This window comes from Grammomys surdaster, unplaced genomic scaffold, assembly GCF_004785775.1.
Source record: "Grammomys surdaster isolate TR1022 unplaced genomic scaffold, NIH_TR_1.0 129, whole genome shotgun sequence".
NCBI classification, from domain to species: domain Eukaryota; kingdom Metazoa; phylum Chordata; class Mammalia; order Rodentia; family Muridae; genus Grammomys; species Grammomys surdaster.
This window is the reverse complement of record NW_021604587.1, coordinates 1,433,522-1,446,803: the sequence shown is the minus strand read 5'-3', so window position 1 is coordinate 1,446,803 and position 13,282 is coordinate 1,433,522.

The window sequence follows — 13,282 nt, the reverse complement described above, 5'->3', positions numbered from 1 at the left end:
TACCTGGAAGCACCATTGTGATACTGTAGATGAACTTCACTCATTGGGTGTTTATTGCATATTTGGATGAGTAGTAACAGTAGAAAATTATGATTTTGTTTTATTATTTCCTTGCTTTCCCTAGAGTCATGATTCTCAAGCCTGAACAAGCAGGCTTGCAAAGAAACAGGTGCCGTGTCTCTGGCTTTGTAGGTCTGTGCTGGGGCTCAATAGCACACATGTCACATAATCTTTTTATGGGATAAGAAGATGATTCTGAGTCAACCACGGAGACTCTGCTACCCTAAAGAATTAACAAATTAGCATTTTAGCATTAACTAGTCATCCTTGGAAGCTCCATATTTGTATAATTATCTTTGTTCCAGGACTGGCTTGTACACAACACTGGCTTCTTTAGTTGTCAGGCTTCTGAAAACCTGACAGACAGAGAGAGAGAGGAGAGAGGAGAGAGAGACAGAGACACACAGAGAGACATTCACACACAGAGAGAGACAGAGACACACACAGAGAGAGACAGAGACACACAGAGAGAGACAGAGACACAGAGAGACAGAGAGACATACACACACACAGAGAGAGACAAAGAGACAGAGAGAGGCACACACACACACACACACACAGAAAGAGAGAGAGAGAGAGAGAGAGAGAGAGAGAGAGAGACCCCTAGGTTTCTCCACCTGTTAACTTTGACTTTAAATTTACAAGGCTTTCTTGTCATACATGAACCTGTACAATCAAACTGAGGTATGCTCCAGGGGAGAACAGGTCACTGGTGGTATTTGCTGGCCAAATCCATTTTTCTGCATTCATAAAGAGGAGACTTCAGTGACATATGACTCAGAGATGGGAAAACATTCAGAGGCTCTGCTTGTTTCCTGGTCCATTCTATAAAACGTTCTGCTGTGGGAGCCCAGGGTCACTGAGTTTATTCTTGTGGCTTCATGATACCTTGTTGTGTGACGGTTTCTTCCAAATTGAAACACCCCCTCAAGGCAGGAGGGAGGAGGCTCATTAGATTCAGTGAGTAAACAAACTTCCCTTGTCTACTAAAGCTTGCTTATGAAAGCAATAAACATGCTGGGCCTTGCTGTGCAGACCAGCAGAGTTACCGAGAAGTACTCTGATACGTTGAGTTCTTTGCAAATTGTACAGAGGTTTACAGCTTTTGTGAGTTATCACCAGTGTGATATAGGATGGGCTTTTTCCATGACTCAATTGCCTTAGAGTCATCCCTGTTGCTGTTGGTAACCCATAACCTAAACCTTTGTTAAAAATAGCCCCAGTAAATTCATTTATTTAGCCATCAAGTTGGACTTCAGTGTAATTTTTCCTTTGATCGGTTGTGGGTTGCCTATCTGGGGTGGGTAGATACATGTTTTAGTCTTCTTAGGGAAAGTTTCACACAGTATGTCTCCAAAGAAACTCTTTGAAATTTAGTTCTCATTGAGGGACGGTAAAAGGGAAGAGCAAGTAGGATCTTTAAGAGGCTCGGGGAGCTCTGCTCTCAAGAATGGACTAATCCTTTCATGAATTAAAGTATCATCAAGTGTGGGTATAAATAAGCCAATTTACTCCTATTTTTGTGTCTTTTTCTTAAATGATGCCTTGTGCCTTCTCAGGTCTCTCCCAAGAGACCCCACTATCAAGAAGTTCTTTCTCAGATGTAATCTCTTTACCATGGGCTTTCCAGCTTGTAGAACCATGTGCTGAATAAAGCTTTGTTCCCTTTTTTCCCCCATTAATTTATTTATTTATTCACCTTACATCCTGATCACAGCCTCCCATCTGTTCTTAATAAATTACTTACTCTGTGGCATTCAGTTATAAACTGTCAGTTTAGACAGACTCCAAACTTTCTTCAGGAGTCAAAAACGTGGGACGTGTAAATGCAACTACCTTGAAACACAGGGGTTGTTCCATTTACTCCAAAGCTCTAAGTTAAGCTGTGATATGCTGAAGGGTGATTGGTCACATCTCCAAAAGTCAACCTGAAACTCAGGATCACATGGTATACTTCTGTCTCCACAACATATCAAGCAAACGCAAACTGGGGTAAAGGGTAGTACTAGGTTAAAGTTCTTATTGCATCACAAAAAAGTAACTAATATACTCAAGTCATACACCATCTTGTAGACTCCTGGGTACATTACTCAGGCTTATGTTCCTGTGCGTGTGTGTGTGTGTGGGAGGGGGTTACATCTACCTAATAATCCCCATACCAAAAATAAAAGCTAAAAGAAACAGAGTGGAAAAGTTATCAGAAAATTCCAGTTTTAATTTGTCAACAAATTTCATCTCAAATCAAGATTTTATTTTTTCTAATGAAAATAAGAGTCACTTATAAAAGATCAAAACTGCCAAATATCCTTAGAAGTTTCATGACAACATCATTTGCTTCGGACTTTCCTATTCATACCCAGTGCTGTATAAAGTCAAAGAGCCAATGCCTAGGCAAGGAGCTCATTTCAAATAATATTTATGACACAATTTAGGGCCCTACCTATCTGATTAGTCATATTGTTAAGCTGTCAGGACTAAGGATAGATGAAAATAAAATGTTTTTCCAGGTAGAACCCTAGCAAGGATGCACAAAACTGGCGTGAGGCCAGCTGTCTCAAACCATGCATCAAACTTCTGAGGTTAGGCAAATTGAAAACATTTGGGGAAGTTAATTCCCCTTAATTTTGAAACCCATGTGTATTTCCAGAGAAATTTAATCCGTGTGTTTCTAGTTCATTTACACTCAACTCATCAAAATGTTATTTTGAAAGAACTGTTTCAGGGTTTTTTTTTTTTTTTAATCCAGAAAATGTGATGAATTCTTGTAACAAGATTTGTGAAAACTTTAATAAAATGTCATTGGGTTAAGAAATTGTGTTTGGCCTCCGACAGAGTTTGGAGAAAGCACTATGGTTCTAAAACAGGCCTCTCCCACCCTGGATTTGACTCAGTGATTTGTGAACGGTTACTGTTATACTCTAATGATGGAGGGTTTAACGCTTGTCTCTGATTTTACCTTTCTCTCTGTCAGTGTAACAAGGGATTCCCAGTGGACAGAAGACTTAATAGAATGAAGTAGGCCCTAGCTAATAAATATAAACATAATTAAAAATAAAATAAATAAATACGCATATTTATACACATTTATGAGTGAATGCGTAGGTCTCAAGTATTTATGTAAAGATATTGATACTAAGGGTCAGGATCGATGGCAGAGGTGATAGCGTTTCCAAATGAATAAACAAACAAAAAACCTAAAATCCAAAAACCTGGAGCTGTTAAACCTTGCTAGCAATAGAAACCCTGGCAAAGACAGGGAAGAGGAAGTGGGCATTTTTACACAACCAAAGTAATTTGTAAAGAGACACAGTGGATGGAATTAGTTATAATTTTACATGGACTATTGGGATACAAAATAAAGAAATTTTTATTAGATAAAATATTAGTTTGAAAAATGGAACAAAGTAGCTTATTTTTCAATGTTTGTGCTTCTAAAACATGACATTTAGTATAAGACTCAAAGCTGAAATGTATTTGTAGCTTTGAGGTCAGTGTGGTGGGAGATGTTGCTTTAGTTTTGAAAGCAAAAGAATTAAAGCCTTGGTCCAGTGTTTGATTTATAGCCAACAAGGGGAATGGAATTTGCTGAGCTTCCCTTTGGGGGCCAGTTCCACATGGGGCAAGAGATGGAAGCGACCAAACAATAGCAGCCAGGCTAATGATCATGTGCTGCCTACTGCAGACCAGCCACTGGGCAGCACCTTCAGCTGTGATTCCAAATGAGGATGGAATCTGGTCCTAGAAGCTATTCACCAAGGCTATATAGTGAGACCCTATCTTTTAAAAAGTTTCTTTGAATTCTTTGAGATTTCACATATTCCCCAGCTCTTCCCAGAATTACCTGCTTCTGGACTCACTGAACTGTGGGCCCTTCTTCTTGTTGTTGTTACTGTTATTGTTGTTTGTTTGCTCCCCTCATTTCCATTAAGTCCAATGTGCATGGCTCAAATACTCTATGTGTGGATGTCCATTGGAACATGGTCAACACATAGGGGCAACATCCTTAAAGAAAACTGACTCTCCCTTCCTAAATAACTACAATTTACTAGTAGTTTCTCAGTCAGAGTGGGGCTTCATGTCCACTTCCACCCTTTATACTGCGATTTTCTTCTGGCTTGAGCATGCACACATCTTGTGTATGCTGTCACAACTGCCATGAGTTCATATGTATATCAGGCTCATTGGGTCTAGAAAACATTGTTGGAGTTACCTACTACCCTGGCTCTCATGATCTTTTCATTCCCTCTTCTGTAAGGATCTGGAGCTTTGGGAGGATGGGATGTGGTACAGAGCCTCCTTTTAGGAGGGTCTGGTCTCTGATTCTCTGCTTCTTGAGCATCTGTGGGTCTCTGTGTTAATTGATAAGTACTGAAAAAGAATCTTCTCTGTTGGGGAGTTTTGGAGATACACTAAAGTACGGATTTAAGGATGAGTCATTGGGAGTAGCTTCAATATTATGTCCCTTTTGCAGAAGAGTGGTAGTGGGTTCTCCTCTAATGATCTACTACCTGTGTAGCCTTTTTGTTTTTAAACCTGTAGCAGGAACTAAGAAGTAGAGTTTGCAACAGAAACCAAAGCCCAGGTAACAGCCAGGTTCCTGTCACAGGCCACATAATGCCAGTTGAGGTTTGTAAAATGGCCATTGTTTAGCATCGTTTATGAACATGCTTTCTTTATCCTCCCCTCATGAATGAAATTTAAACTTTCATAAACACCACCTTATGCTCCTCAATTGGCAGTGGTAAGATCTGAAGAACATTCTTTTGAAGATACACACCATCAGTTTTGTACTTTAGGTGTGTGCTAGGTCAAGGAAACTCCCAAGTCCATATGGATAGCCACATCAACTGTAAAGATCTTAGCTATTAGATTCTGGGTTGAGAAAAGTTGACATGGGGTAGAGGATCAGACCTAGAACATGCACACAACAGACTGAACTGCCTAGAAAACTAGCTATCTACTCTGGAAAACTGAGTCACAATGTGGGCATTTCTCTGTTCACCTCTAACGCTATTCTGAGTAGAACATAGGAAGAGTTGCTTAAACATCTTGTGACAGTAAGATTCAATGACTTCTGGAAATTTGTGGAAATGAGAGTCGATTATTAGCATATTAACATAATTTGTGAATTTGAAAAATATCCAGTGAAGATCTGTAGCAATTACCACATGAATAAATATGAAGAAAACCTTTAAGGTTTAGAGTGAATTTATGCACAGAAATATCTTTCATCCTTGCTTAGATTCTGCTTACTTGCTTGCTTTTTTAAAAAGCGTATGAGTGTTTTATACACATGCATTTATGTTTACCATGTGCATTTATGTGTACCACATGTATACACATAAATGCATGTATATAAAACTTTCCAGGCTGGAGTAACCATGAGGGCGCTATGAACTGAACCTGGTCCTCTGCAAGAGTAAAAAGAGATCTTAACTACTGATCTATCTCTCCAGGCCTTTCCTCTGCTTTTTTAAAGTGTAGAAGAGTTTTGAAACTCAACTGGCTCTCTTTCCATGTAAATTTGATCTTCTTATATAGACAATAATTATAATTGAAAGTGGTCACACCAATATACACTTGGGAAATGAAGAAATATGAAAGTTAGCCATCAGAAATGTCTGGGAAGAGAATCCTCTGTCTGGAGCCCAGCAGGTACTCAGTAAATGTGGACCACATCTCACCTTCTTCATACACCATTTGGAGAACTATGTAATTGGGCTAGTATCATATTTCATATTATTATATGATGTTCTTGAGTGGTAATTCTGTGTTAATGATTTGCTACTAAATTCAGTCTCCAAAATACCTTAATTCCAAATTCAAGCTTAATCATAAACATCTGGACTGCTTCTTATTTAACATTATAAAGGATTGAGTGCATGATCATACGTTTATATTTTTGGAACATGCTCTGGTGGTCATTACAATCAGAATAATTTCTGAATCTCTCTTTCTTTGTGCTGGTGTGTGTGTGTGTGTGTGTGTGTGTGTGTGTGTGTGTACATACATCTGCTTCTGAAGAATTGATTAGAGGTAATATATCTTTGTTTTATTTAGAAGTGATTACCTTATTAAAATTGGGGATGTGATTTTTGGCTTCTTCATGATCAGCTCCACAAGTGTGCTTTATAAGATGCGGATTTGATTCTTTATAGGGGCCTGCAGCCATGTGCATCCTACAAGCACAAAGTTCCTACTGAGCTTTAGGGATGCCATTTATAGAGTGCCTTAACAAAGAGTACAGCTTCTGCTTTGTTAGGGTACCCAGGCTTAAATTTGCTTCCAAGATGGATGATGCAACACTATGTATTTAAAGTCACTCACTGAGCAACTAATTCTTTATGCAGCAAAGGCCCTGTGGGGTCTTTTTTGTTTGAAGAATATTGCTCTGAGTGTAGGCCACCTTGTTCCTATTCCCACGTAGCGCTCCCCCAACCCCTGAATCTGGGAGAACTCAGTCTCTTTGAGATTGTCTTGTCTTAGTAGAGTCATGCTGGAAGCTCTTACGTTTTGCCTGTGGATGGACACTGTCCAAAACAAAACTTCCCACAACACCCCCTCTTCTTTAGCTTCAAATTTACACCACATCTCACATTTATCTATCCCCTGTCTGCATTCAGAAGAATGGTTCCTAACGTGTGAATAAAGACTTGGTCTTTTGTTTTGTTTTGCTTTTCTCAGAGGCATTTTCCTCATTCATGTTACTAGTTGGGAGGACAACCTTCTAAGACAGTGGTTCTCACCAATCCTAATGCTGCCACCCTTTAATGCAGCAGTTCTTCATGATGCGGTAACTCCCAAACAGAAAACTATTTTTGTAGCTACTTCATAACTGAAAATTTGTTTCTGTTATGAATCATAATGTAAATATTTTTGGAGGTAGAAGTTTGCAAAGCGGTCATGACCCACAGGTTGAAAACCTCAGTCCTAAAAGGATGATGTTGCAGATGCTGCTGACTCTTACTGACATGTACCTATCTCACTCCTAGTCCTCCCCTGTGTAGGTCGGTACCTTGTGCTTTAGAAATATGTCCTAGCTTGAGTACCCTATTATGCACAGGGTCCATGATAGAAAGCATTACAGTAAGGAATGATCAGTTATAGAGTCATTGGCATAATGGACCATATAAATGAATGGTGGGAGACTTTGTTTTAATCAAGAAGTGTTTCTAACATGGTTCAAGTGCCATCATTGGGAAATGAACGTGATATTGCACTTCCTATTTATCACACTTGGATTCTCACAGACTCACATTAAGGGAAGGTGAATGGAATTCACACAGAAGATCTTGAAGCCCCTGGAAGTCTCGGTCTTAACAATAGTATCACTTTACTCAACAGACTCCATCCTGGTCATGTGATGCCAAGCAACTGGGAAAAAAACTCACAACCGAGACACTTAATCTGTATGAAGTTATTTAATTCTTAAATTTAAATCTAAGAATTGAATTCAGTCAATGAATACTTATGAGGACATTTTGAACAGGTGAAGTGTGGGACCTGGACAAATGTTAATTATATAAAATCCATGTAAAGATGGGATTTCTGATAAAACCTTGTCATCTTAATTGAGAAATGCTGTAACTGTGGAAGTCAGTAGGTTTTAGAGACTTGGTGTGAAAAAAAAGCATGTGAGATTTTAACATATGTCATTGATAGTTCTGAAACTCGATCACATATGGAAATGATAAGGGATAGAGTATGCTGGGCTATATATCATTTACAATGGATTAATTTCACCTGTTTTCTTTTACTTTCTAATGTGGCCACTGGAATACTGAAGCAGTCTCTCTAGCCTGGGTTGTATCTCTGCTATAAGATGCTGTTCCAGAACCAGAACACTGTAAGAGAACTTGAGAAGTGAGTGCTTCTGTCCTCACCCCAGAGTTTTTTCACTTGAAAGTTCTCTCTGGGCCAATGTAGGGTTTTTTTCCCCATGGATCTTATTTACGTCCTATTTCTCTTGTGTGTTTAATGAGATCTGTGTGGTGTCAAATGCAAGCATAATTTGTATGGCAAGTAAGGCTGGTGCTGTCATGATTGTCTCCTTAGATTCAGTGCTTACTGGGGACTAACTGCTGGGAATTTTCATACAGCCCCATGTTCTCTTAGGAATCAACTCTATGGGAGAGGCCATATTATTATATCATCTTTGAGAAAGAGAAACCAAGAATGAGGTAACTTTATTGGAAAGTGTAAGCTGACTTCAATTTTATCTAGCTCACGCCTTTCAATAATATTCCTTCATATAAACACAATACAGTTATGAAATTGGCAAAGTTAACAGATAAAATGTTACATCCAATCCATAGACCCTATTTAATTTTTTCTATTTCCCCAGTAGAGTGTCCATTATTGCTATGCTAGAGTTCTCTCACAAATGTTGCAAAGTAGCTGTCATAAAAATCAACTACAAATGCTCTTTAAGTGGATGACAAAGTAGAAAACCTAAACAAACAAAGAGAAGTTACTAGACAAGAAACTCACTTGAGGAATTTAATAGTAGTTAAGATATGAAAGAGAAGGACCAGTAAAATTAGAGACAACCCCAAAGATATTTGTTTAACCCAAATATCAAAGAGATAAAGTGGAAGATGAAGAATATATTCGAATTTACTATGGGAAAATAAAACCATGTCATCAGAGTCCAGAAAATGAGGAGAAAGAGAGAGTGTGTGGTGAAGAGAAAACACTTAAAATGGATAAAAATCTTTCACATTTGAGAAAAAAAAAAAGACTAAAGACTCTGCTCAGGCATACCCCACAGCTAATACACTGCAGTGATATGCTAGGATCTGCCTTACTTGAGAAACTGTGAGATCTAGGAACAATGAATCAAGTTTTCAAACACAGAAAGAAAAATGCTAGGAAAACATTTTATACCCACTGAAACTGTCCTCCAGCAATGAAAGAACAGGAAGAAGCCAAGTGTAGTTGAAAATAGACATTCCATCAAATGCTAACAAAAAGATGTCTGAAAATGTGTACTTCACACTCAATTGCCAGTGATAGAACCATTATATAAACATGAAGCAGCCACTTCACAAGAAATCACAAAAATACCTGTATGTGCAAAGCTTCAGAATGTGCAAAATAAAAGTAATATAACTAAGAAAATTGAAAACCTAGACAAATCCTTGTCAGACATTTTGTCCCCCCAATAACTTACATGATAAAGAAGGAAAAACAGCAATACTTATCATATTAGCTAAGTCATGAAATAACCTCACCAATGGGTAAATGCATAATGAAAATGTAGAGTAGATATTCCCAATAATGTTTTATTCATCCATTGAGCACAAAAATCATATTGATGCAGAAAAACAAACAGAAATAGAGATTCCCCACGTGATGCGAAATAAGCCAGATTCTGAAAGACTTGTACTCATTCTTGGAATGTTGATAATCTTCACTAATCCTATTTTCTTTCACATGGAATCCAGATATCTAGATTATATGTATACAAACACGCACACAAACACACACATGCACACACATATGTATTACATAAAAGAAGAAGGGGGTACTATTAAAAGACTACTAAAGAAGAGGACACGCATAAAAATTAAAGAGGGAAATTGGGTTAAATAGCAGATTTTGTACACAGACGAGAATACCTAGACGAATCCCACTGTTTTGCACAATTAATGTATGCTAAGAAGAGTGTAGACTGGAAAACACTGTTAAACAACTCAATCAGGTTGACATGTACAAACAGTGCCACTAGCATAGAGCAAATACACACTCTGCTCAAATGTGCATGGCTACTCACTAAGCCAGATCACATCATGGGTCAGAAAATATATTTCAGTAAATTCAAACAGATTTAATTGCTCAAAGTAACAAATGTTCTGTGACAACAAATGGAAGTCATCTAGAAACCAATATCATGAACATAGAAGACAGTCATCTGCCCTTTGGAAATTAAACCACACATAACCAATACATCAAAGACAAAGTTTCAGGAGAAATATAAAACTACACCTTGAGCTGAATGAAAGCAAAAAATAAAGTATGTCAAATTTTAGAGGAACAAGCAAATCAGTTTTCAGAAAAAGTTTATGCATTCTCAAAGAAGAAAAAACAACATCTCTGAAGGTGATAGGCAGAAAAAAGAATTCAAGACCAGAATTTAATGAAATTGGGAAAAAAATTCAAAGGAGAAAATTAATAAAAACAAAACTTGATTCTTAAAAAAAAAACCCTAGTAAGTTGATGGACTTTTAGCAAAATTGACAAAACCAAAATAAAAAAGACACAGATTGTCACCCTAGAGATGAACATAGAGAAAGTTCTGGACTGAGAAACAGCAAAAGGAGGTGGAGACTTCAGATTCTGGAAATTGCTCTGACCCTTCAAGTAGTATGGAAGGGGAATGGTGCTACATTGGCTAAAAGATTCCATCTCTGCCTTCTGCCCAACATCACAAACTTCCTCTGGGCAGTCCATCCTCCTCCACCTTCCTGCACCAGTTGCTAGACAGTATGCCTCCAGGTGCAGACTGCTACACAGCTGAGGAGTGTTTGGAATGGAGAGGAATGGTATGTAAAAATCAGGAAGACCAACAAATCTCTTGGTACAACTATTGGCCAATCCAATCCCTGTATTGTGGAGAGATGCAGATGGGAATGGCAGCCAGGCACATGTGGACAGGCAAGGCAGTGAAGGAAATTCCAGTTCTAGTCCGTAAGCATGGCGTTTCCTGTTAATCCTCTACCTCATCTTCCTCACTATGTTTTTCTTGATAGCAATTTGAGTGAGATTTTCACTTCATAGCAACTGTAATAGTTGAGAATGGTGGGACAGCTGAGTTTTGCTAGCTTTTGTTGAGTGCATAAAGTCTCTCAGTATTGGCATTAGAGTCTGTTATTCTCCACTCTCAATGGTAGATTAAATAGTTGATGTGTCTCACCCCGACAGTAGCTTCTGCTATATTTATAGATAAAAGGTTTTCCACCCTTTTAGAAAAATGGCAGCCATTTTCTATTTTTGTTTCAAAACAAAACAACAACAACAACAACAACAAAAAACCAAACCAAACCAAACCAAAACAACAACAACAACAACAATAAAACACAATACAACAGAGATCTCAAGGCAGGTACAGGACAGTCCAGATAGAACAGCAATTAAGTGTTCCCCTTGTCTGTTTGCTGTCTTCCATCCTTTACTCTTCCCAACCCTCATGGGGCATCAGGATGACTCTTAAGAGTCTATGAGACTCAGGACATCAAACAGTTTGGATGTCATTTAGCATCAAAATATCATCTAGCATCCAGACTGGGTCAGTTAGGGGAATAAAAGAAGATACCATTAACAAGTTTATTCTGGGGAAAAGACTTACTTAAGGACATTCCTGAGCAAATTGCTAGGATACATGGTCACTCTGGTTACATGGTACAAGAGCTGGAATGAGAGAAAAGTCAGAGAAAAGGGCCCCACTTCTGTCACCTGCCAGCAGGGCATCCTGAATAAGCTTCAGCTCTTCGAGTCTGCGTGTGTTAGATGGGGAACACTTAATTACTTCAGTGGACACTTGCAGAATCAGTTAGGAAAGTGCTTTGTCAACCAGAAGACACAATGAAACTGGTGGTTTTTATTATATGAAATAACTGATATAATTATGTTGACTCTAACAATATGGTTGTATTTAATTCTACACAATAGACGAATTCTCAGAAAAAAAAAAGAGTATGAATAGGCGTTGTGTAAATCGCCTCTTGCTTTAGAAAGCTCACATTAGACCCAATTCTCTGAGAAATTCTTTTATAGCGGTCAAATTTGGGGGGGGGGAAGAAAAATCACTTTCTGCTTACATCTTACATCTCAGCATTTGCTTTTAAGCAAAACACATCCCTCGTGGCTCTCTGGCTTGACTGGGATGATGAAACCTCCCCTGATTGAGGGTTACCTGGTTAAGATGAGGCCTGGGGCGACAGCAGGGAAAAGGGAGTATGGCGCAAACCTTTTGGGGGCCCAATGTGGCCACGAAGAAAGGAATATTAAAAAGAAAACATAAATTCTTGGAAAGCAGGGCCCCGTTGACTTAATGCATTTCACATTGTGCCTCCGTAGCATCGGGCACGCAGGCTAATGAATACGAGTTGCAGCTGCAAAGGAGCAAAGCCTTGGCAGTGCCCGTTGTACAACTGGCATCTGAATGTGCCCCCTCAATTGGCTCACTATGAGGCTTCCAGCATGTTCTGTGTGTCTGCAGCTCCTGTCTGGCCAGCCTGCCTCACCCTCCTGGTGGACACAGGAAACTCACCCTGCACGTTGTAGCTGGGTCATGTGTGGCTCTTCCTTTCCCCTGCGTCTGGGCCACCATCTGGGACGACTTAGCCATTGTCTGTTAGAGTCTTTGAAGCTTGATTATAGGCGCAGGGAAAACATCGCCCTCAGTGGAGCAGGCAGTGCTGTTTAGGACATCAGTACAATCTCTTTTTCTCTCTTCTTCTTTCTGTTTTTTTTCAATTCGCTTATTTTTGATCATCTTCACATAGGACGAATGCCGGAAATAGAATACATTCTAAAATCCTTCCTCTTGAAAGGAGTGAATTCTCTGTTTTCCTAGACCCCGTAAAACCAAGTTTACAAACACAGCCAAGTTGATCAACGACGGAGTCCAGTCTGCTAGACCTATTTCAGCTCACTGGCTGAGTAGGCAGTCAAAATGACCATGCCCCAAAGGAAAGCACAAAGACTGATAACCTAAACTCTGCAATTCTTTAGCAGTTGTTTTTATCTCAACACTTTTTCTGTACATAAGTGGTCAGGGATGGAAACAAGACATTGTTTTCTGTAGCAAAATTCACATCTCCAACTGTGGACCCATTTAAAAAAAATGAAATGGTATGTTTAAATAAATATTAGCAAAGTTACTGTGCAAGTATTATATTTCAATTGAACAAAATCTATATTTTTTCCTTGTGTATGGAGAGGGTGGCTAACTTACAAAGCTATTTTTTTTATGTGATTTCTATTTTGTTTAAAAGAGTATGTGGATAAACTTATATCCTTAAGCACCTGTGTCACCACTGTTGTAGGGTGTAGTCCCCAAATTCTTCCCCTTCCTTCACGCTCTCTTATCTTTCTCTTGGGTTATTAGAGTATTTAAATTATTGTACTGGGACTTTGTATCAGATTTTTGTTAAAAGTCACCAAATAAAGATGTTTAAGAGCATGATCTCAATATGTTTACATGCAGCTATAAAGTGAC